Consider the following 8,525-nt stretch of genomic DNA (forward strand, 5'->3'; position numbering starts at 1 on the left):
AAAATGACATAAGGCTACGTTCACATGTGGGCGCAGCGGATCACAGACAGAATCACTGCGATTCTGCCCGCGATCCGGAAATCATTGCAAATCGCGGGACGCCTGTGCGATGCCCGTGATTTACAATGGCACCCCAAACGCTGTGGGGTGCCATTACAGATTGCACCCCCAACTGACATTTTTTACACTTTTGGGGGGGGACCAGTGACATTACTACAGTAATAACTGCTAAAAATATGCACTGTTACTGTAATAATGAAATTACACTGGCAGGGAAGGGGTTAACCGAGGGGTGATCAAAGGGTTGATTGTGAGCCAAGGGGAGTGTTTTCTAACTGTGGGGGAGGAACTTGTGAAATTTGGGGTGCCATTGCAAATCACGGACATCGCAAAGGCATCCTGCGATTTGCAATGATTTCCGGATTGCGGGCAGAATCGCGGTGATTCTGCCCGTGATCCACTGCGCCCACATGTGAACGTGTCACCTTAGAGCCGGTTCACACTGCCGCGACCATAAGTCGCCCCATGTTGGAGCGACTTTTTACCGCGATTTTACCGAGACTTTACCGTGACTTCAGCGCGACTTGTGAATTATTTTGCGCGACTTATATGACAGACGACTTTGTATTTGGCCAATCAGAATATGATGTGTGGTGACCTAATTCCCCTTTTCTGTTTTTTTTTTTACTAATTTCTTCATTGCCCACCAGTGCCACGTATCAGTGTTCACCAGTGCCACTGCCCACCAGTGCCACGTATCAGTGTCCACCAGTGCCACATATCAGTGCCACAAATCAGTGTCCACCAGTGCCACGTATCAGTGCCATGTATCAATGCTACAAATCAGTGTCCACCAGTGCCACATATCAGTGCCACGTATCAGTGTCCACCAGTGCCACGTATCAGTGCCATGTATCAGTGCCACGAATCAGTGTCCACCAGTGCCACATATCAGTGTCCACCAGTGCCACGTATCAGTGCCATGAATCAGTGTCCACCAGTGCCACATATCAGTGCCACGAATCAGTGTCCACCAGTGCCACGTATCAGTGCCACGTATCAGTGCCACATATCAGTGCCACGTATCAGTGCCACGAATCAGTGTCCACCAGTGCCACATATCAGTGCCACGAATCAGTGTCCACCAGTGCCACGAATCAGTGTCCACCAGTGCCACGTATCAGTGTCCATCAGTGCCACGTATCAGTGCCACGTATCAGTGCCACGAATCAGTGTCCACCAGTGCCATGTATCAGTGCCACGAATCAGTGTCCACCAGTGCCACTCACACAGACCAAGCAGAGATAATGGAATATATATACCATTACATATATATATATAATAACAAGTCGCTTCAATTAAGATAAGGAGGCGACTCCCATTGAAGTATATGGGACAGTCGGATCACAAGTCGCCTCAAAGTAGTACAGGACCGTTTTCTGAAGTCGGAGCGACTTCAGTAGTGCCAATTAAGACGGCACTGATTGAATTACATTGCTTTTGTTATGTCACAAGTCGCGCTAGTGTGAATGGGCTCTCAATCTTTCCCCTAGTTTGTAGACGCGATAACTTTTGTGCAAATCACTCAAAATACACTTTTTCAAAATTACGATTTTTTTTTTTACCAAAAATATGTCGCAGAATACAAATTGGCCTAATAGGATGAAAAAAATGTCATTTAAAATTTATTTATTTATTTATTTTTTTGGGGAGGGGAATGTTATATAGCAGAATGTGAATATATATATATATATATATATATATATATATATTTTTTTTTTTTTTTCAGAATTGTCGCTCTTTTTTTGTTTACAGCACAAAAAATAAAAATCGCTCAGGTGATCAAATACCACCAAAAGAAAGCTCTGTTTGTGGGGAAAAAAAGGAGATCAATTTAATTTCAGTACAGTTTTGGGTTAAACTAACGCACAAGAGGGCCTGGTCATTAAGGGGCAAATCCTTCTGGTCCAGAAGTGGTTAATGAGTAAAAAAAAAAAAAAAATGACATGGTTTTATGGTAATAAATCTAAAACAATAAATTTTGCAAGCAAAAGTCACTGTGAAAATAACAACTTACCAGTGTGAGAAGCATTAAAATACACATAATAAAAAAGATAAACATCCTGTATAAATATATAATAAATAAATGGCATCAGCCAGTCCTGTTGTAACAGTCGCTGAATCATCTCCTGTACCAACCAATGTCTATTTACCTGTGATGGATAAACTCCAGGTCAATATTTGCCAAGGCGTAGAGCAGACCGCAAGCAGCACAACTCCTCTCAGGATAAGAGAAATGTTACATTGTACTTTCCCGGGAGAAAGGAGATCACAAAGGATCTTGAAAGATTGCAAAACAAACTTATTTGGCCTTGTTCACCCCTGGAGATTTGGGAATGCAGGCAGAATCGCTGCCATACCAAATCGCCAGATGTGATCGGGGGGCCTTAGGGTCAGATGCCCAGAGTCATATAGTAAAGATGTTCCTTTAACCACTTGCCGACCGCCCGCCGCAGATATACTGTGGCAGGCTGGCTCGGGTACGGCGGTCCGCAGGGCCGCTGGAGGCTTGCACCCACCACCATTAGGCAGCAGGGAAGGCGATCCACAGGGCCAGCGGCTGCGATTGCCACCAGGCACCCACGATTGCTCTCCGTGGAGAGAGAACGACGTCTGCTGTTGTAAACACAGCAGACCGTTGTTCTCTCTGGAATGAACACAGCACTCCTGTGTTCCTTCTATTTAGGATCACCGGTCTCTGTGTTGATTCTACAAGTCCCTCCCCCATACAGTTAGAAAACACCCCCTAAGCTGGTGATGGCAAACCTTGGCTCCCCAGATGTTTTGGAACTACATTTCACATGATGCTCAACTGCACTGCAGAGTATAGGAGCATCATGGGAAATGTAATCCCAAAACATCTGGGGTGCAAAGGTTCCCCATCTCTGCCCTAGGCTCACGCTCAGGGCTGCTGTTAGAAATCAAGGGGCCCCATACAGACTACCTGGCAGCCCCCCCCCCCCCCAAGAAAATCTTAAAGATATATTTAGCTAAAGTTACAACAAAATCTCTATTAGCAGACACAAATATAACATAACTCACATAATTCCTGCTAAATCTAAAAAAAAAAAAAAAAACTATGTTAAATAAAAATGAAGCTGAGATAAGAAAAATATACAGGCTGGGCAGTTTGAGCTCAATGATCAGAGAGAGAGAGAAACAAAGTTACAAATAAACTCCTGAACAGAGATAACATTAGAGCCTGTGCTGGGAGGGGGGCCCACACAGGGAGGGGATTAGTGAGGGACCACTGTCTCTTTCCCAGCAGATAAAAGCTGATAGCAGAGAGAGGGACAGATCAGATTCAGGTGCTGGAGGAAGATTTCTGTAATTGTTATCCATCACTAATCCCCCTCCCTGTGTGGGCCCCCTGTGTGCTCGGGGCCCCCTACAAGAGGGCTGGTGGTCCCCCCCTATCAGCGGCCCTGCTCACGCTTAACCCCGCGTTAACCCCTTCCCTGCCAGTTTCATTATTACAGTAGCAGTGCATATTTTTAGCACTGATTACTGTAGTAAGGTCACTGTTGCCTCCAAAAGTGTCAAAAATGTCAGTTAGGGGTCCGATCTGTCCGCCGCAATGTCGCAGTCCCGCTAGAAAATCGCAGATCGCCGCCATTACTAGTAAAAAAAAAAAAATGACTTTCCCGTAGTTTGTAGATAACTTTTGCGCAAACCAATCAAAATACGCTTATTGGTATTTTTTTTTTCAGAATACAAACTGGCCTAAAAGGATGAAAAAATTAAATTTTGACATTTTTATTTTTTGGGAAATGTTATATAGCAGAATGTGAAAAAATATTGTTTTTTTTTTTTTCAGAATTGTCGCTTTTTTTGTTTATAACGCAAAAAATAAAAGGTGAAAGCGCAGGTGATCAAATACCACCAAAAGAAAGCTCTATTTGTGGGAAAAAAGGACATCAAATTTATTTGGGTACAGCGTCGCACGACCGCGCAATTGTCAGTTAAAGTAACGCAGTGCCGAATTGCAAAAAATAGACTGGTCATTAAGCGGGTAAAACCTCTCCGATCCAGAAGTGGTTAACAGAAATCAGTCATGTGAATGCCCAACAGGGTGGAAAATTCCAAGTCATTTTAGTGCCGGTTCACATATGTGCGGCTGCGGCGATCGCATGTAATATCGGAGCGCACTGCTCCTTCATTACATGCGATCGGCTGTGCGGTGCGAATTCAGCCATACACTTTGTATGGCTAAATTCGCACCGCACCCGTAGTAAAGTCGCACATGACCCTTTTTTTCAGCCGCATCAGGATCGGATCGCACAGTGGTTCACACTTGTGCGATCCGATCCTGTGCGAACTGTAAGATCGCATTGCGATATGCGATCAAACTGGGGGTGTCGTTAAGATTACATTGACACCCCCAGCGTATCGCATATGGCAGTGTGAACTGCCAAGGGTGCGTTTGCGATGCGGGAACAGGCTGCGAATTCGCAGCCTTCCCGCATCGCATAAGTGTGAACCGAGCCTTACCGTTTTACCGCTCTGACGTTATTTGCTGTGACGGCTGATATCAGGACTGTCAGGGCTCATTTAGAGGTGAAACTTTAGGGCTCCTTTATATGTGAGGTTGGTGGGGGGGGGGCATAAAACCTTTAACTTCTTTAGCTGCAGAGGGAGCAGCCTGGGGGTGCACAAATGCCACGGCAAGAATAATTTCCCCTGTTGGTAAATGGGGCCGCTCTGCAGGCGCAGGTTTGTGGCGTGCAAATACAAGAATTCAAGGGGTTAAAGCAGACAGGCCTCCTCACTGCTTGTCAAATGCTCTCTGAAGAGCGATCAAAGCACGGATTGCTTTTCAGACAGCAACACAAGTGTGAATGAGCCCTTAGATATGATGAACACCTATTAATGTTCCTGTTGTGTTAGGATGCATTTTTGATGCGTTTATGTCATGCTAAATAAAGCTTTCCAGGTGCCTCAACACAAGTGTAAGATAGCACCAACGCTCATTAACGTCCCTATTGCGTTAAGATGCGTTTTTGATGCGTTTGCATTGTGTTATATAACGATTTCCAGACACCTCCTCTGTGTTTATTTTTAATTATATGGAATCTTTTACTATCATCCCAGGTAGATGCGTTTTCTAAACGCATCTCAAATGTGCTGTGTGCACCATAGGGAGTCAGTGAGGCATTTGTGGAGCGTTTGCAGCACGCTTTGGGTTTGTTTACACTTGTGGTGCTCTCTGAAGAGTGATTTGTGTTTGGATCACAGTTCAAAGCGCATGAGACGGGGGGGGGAGGGGGCGTTGCATCCCCTCCTCATTGCCTATTTTAACCCCTGTAAATGCCGGACTACCACGCCATAACTGTCTGCATTGTGTGCGGTTGTAGAGCGGCCCAAGTCGCTTGAATGGATCATGTTCTGCAGGTGGCAATGCCCACCAAATGCAAAAAGGGGGAATAATTCCTGCCACAGCATGTCTTCACCCCTGGCCACTGTCTTTCCAGGTGGAGCTGTTGAGGGGTGGTAAAGACACAGCTCAACCATGGGCTTTTAGTGCCGGTTCACATATATGCGATGTGGGAACCCTGCGAATCCACTGCGGGTTCCCGTATCGCATTCAACTCGCAGGCAGTTCACACTGCCATATGCGAATCGCTGGGGATGTCAATACAAAGTTACCGAAACCCCCAGATCAGTTTGCATATCGCAGTGCGAACTGTCAGTTCGGACATAATTCGGATCGCATAGGTGCGGATATGATTCTGGTGCGGACCCAAAAAAGGGACCTGTGCGATTTGTGTCCGAATTCGATACGAATTCAGCCAAACAATCTGTATGGCTGGATTCGCATCGCACAGACATCGCATGTGATTTGCAGAGCAGTGCGCTCCGAATCACATGCATTGTCTGTCATCGCACATATGTGAACCAGGACTTAACCCCCAACCCCCCCCCCCTCTACACGCAATCGTAAACAAACCTTTACATTGGCATATTGTGGCGCAAGCCATGCAATGTAAACAACACTGTCTGCTGCAATGCACACTGACGCATTGCACTGACAGGCGTTTGCGAGGCTTCAAAAACGTGATCCGCGGTGAATCACCTTTCAGAGCCATATGTTGCCTCCTTACTGCCTGTTTTAACCCCTAAAAGCCCGCACCACAGCCATGTGCATTTCACACAGCTGCAGGACGGTTGTGGCACAGCCCCGTTCACTTTAATAGTGTTGTGTTCAGTGGCGGTACCGATGTGCCTTTTAATTTTTGCAGCAACATGTGTACAGCCCTGAGCGGCTGCATTCCCTTGTTCAGGCGGGAGGTCAGGGGAGGCGGTAAAACTGCGCCTCAACTGCCCCATTACACCACCCTCTGGCCACTTATGTACACGAGCAATGACAAATAGGAATATGTTTAATAAATAAACAATAATAATAAAACCCGAATACACATAATATAATAATCAATATAAATTGAAGCAATGGGCGCAATTCACAAAGTTTAACATGCTTAGTTTTGGTCATGTGACTGCAATTTTTAAATCTCATTGGACTCAGCTGAAAATGTTGCTTTTCTTAAATAAATATCTTTCTGGTGGGGTGTTAGCGTTGTGCATCGGGCCTCATGTCTACAAACAACACCAAGCCCATGTGACATTATTAGCACATTAGAATAATAAATACGATGGAATACGTCACCGGCACAGGCTGCAGCGATCTCAGATGAAGTGTATATCCTCCAGACGGCGATGAATTTCCAGTGTCACCTGTCGCAGCCTGTGACTATTAATCCTCCACCTGCTAGTCTTGGTGTAATGGGAGTCGATGGGTTGCCGGGGGCAACCGTGAACAGGCTTCCCTGAGCAGTACTAGGCCGAGCAGGCCTCCTCCTCCTCCTCCCTCCCTTTCTTCATGGCTGTGTGTTTACAAAGTCAGCCAAGGAGTTTCTATGGTGACACTAGCAGTGGCTCGGGGGCCTTCCCTCCTCTTAGAATATTCAGTGCATGACCGACGCTAATTGCTGACAAGGAAATTCACTCTCAGGACTTGTCACCCTATTGTGTAAATGTGAAATGTTAGATGGCATTAGAGTTGTCACCTCAGTGATGGGAACACTAATATAGTTTGTATAGTAAACAGTGCTGGTGGTCATTAGGGGCCCATTTACTCCAGCAACTGCGTGTTTTTGCATGCGTGTCGATATGCATTTGGCATATGTTGACATGCGTTTATAAAGCATTTTTCCTAACACCACACCTGCTTTGAACAAGCCCTAAGGCCGAGTTCACAAACAGTATCTCACAAAAGTGAGTACACCCCTCACATTTTTGTAAATATTTTATTATATCTTTTCATGTGACAACACTGAAGAAATTACACTTTGCTACAATGTAAAGTACAGAGTGTACAGCTTGTATACAGTAAACCCCCCTCCATTGCGGGGGTTACGTTCCGGACCCAGCCGCGAAAAGTGAAATTCCGCGAAATAGAAAAACCCTATTAAAATGCATTGTAGGCATGTTTTTTTTACTGTCACTGTACGTGTAGAAGCATTTTAAGGTCTTTAAACACACTTTTAAAACAATAGAAACTTATTTAAACACATAAAAGATACTGAGAGACATAGCAAGAGCTATGGAAAACACAAAAATATTTCATTTTTAATGATTTATATAGTAAAATAACATTACAAAAAAAACCGTGAATTACCGGGACCGCAAAAACTGAACCGCGATGGAGCGGGGGATTACTGTAACAGTGTAAATTTGCTGTCCCCTTAAAATAACTCAACACACAGTCATTAATGCCTAAACCGCTGGCAACAAAAGTGAGTACACCCTAAGTTAAAATGTCCAAATTGGGCCCAATCAACCATTTTCCCTCCCCTGTGTCATGTGACTTGTTAGTGTTACAAGGTCTCAGGTGTGAATGGGGAGCAGGTGTGTTAAATTTGGTGTTATCGCTCTCACTCTCTCATACTGGTCACTGGAAAAATTATTTTTTTTCAGATCCTCAGAGAGTTCTTTGCCATGAGGTGCCATGTTGAACTTCCAGTGACCAAAGGTTACCAAAATTAGAACAACATAAATATCAAAGGTGTACCGCGCTATGGATAAATATAATGTGCTATACCTACATGCAGCTGTTCAAAAAATGTGGTGGTGACCAAATTTCTAAAAATACAGTGCCAAATACCAGCGCAAAGAGGTATGCAATAATAAATAATATATAATAAATAAATAATAAATACCACTCATAAATTAATAATATTAAAGTGCAACGTGCAATTCATGTGCAAATAATATCCTGTGGTATCCCCACTGCGGGGTTATAAATATTGGGATCAGTGGAAAATTGGTGCCAGTCCAATATAAGCAAAGATAAACAGTGGTAGTCCAATAAATAAATAAAAACCAAGAAAAGTCCAAAGGAGTCCCAAAAAGTGCTTAAAGTGGAGTTCCACCCTAAATTTATACTTGCCTCCATCTTCCCGCTCCGG

At 44.4% G+C, this 8,525-nt stretch overlaps 1 protein-coding gene across 1 annotated transcript in view; it reads right to left on the bottom strand.

Annotated features, from left to right (window-relative positions):
* The window catches only part of LOC309557788 (cyclin-dependent kinase-like 4), a 29,720-nt gene extending 22,788 nt beyond the window's left edge, over positions 1-6,932 (bottom strand). Inside the window, exon 1 of the mRNA XM_082260552.1 lies at positions 6,725-6,932. The gene's annotated coding sequence lies outside the window, so the exon portion shown is untranslated. The remainder of the gene's footprint in view (positions 1-6,724) is intronic.
* Between the last annotated feature and the right edge of the window lie 1,593 nt (positions 6,933-8,525).

The sequence above is a fragment of the Pelophylax lessonae genome, assembly GCF_965119305.1.
Source record: "Pelophylax lessonae genome assembly, chromosome: 6".
Classification (NCBI taxonomy): Eukaryota; Metazoa; Chordata; class Amphibia; order Anura; family Ranidae; genus Pelophylax; species Pelophylax lessonae.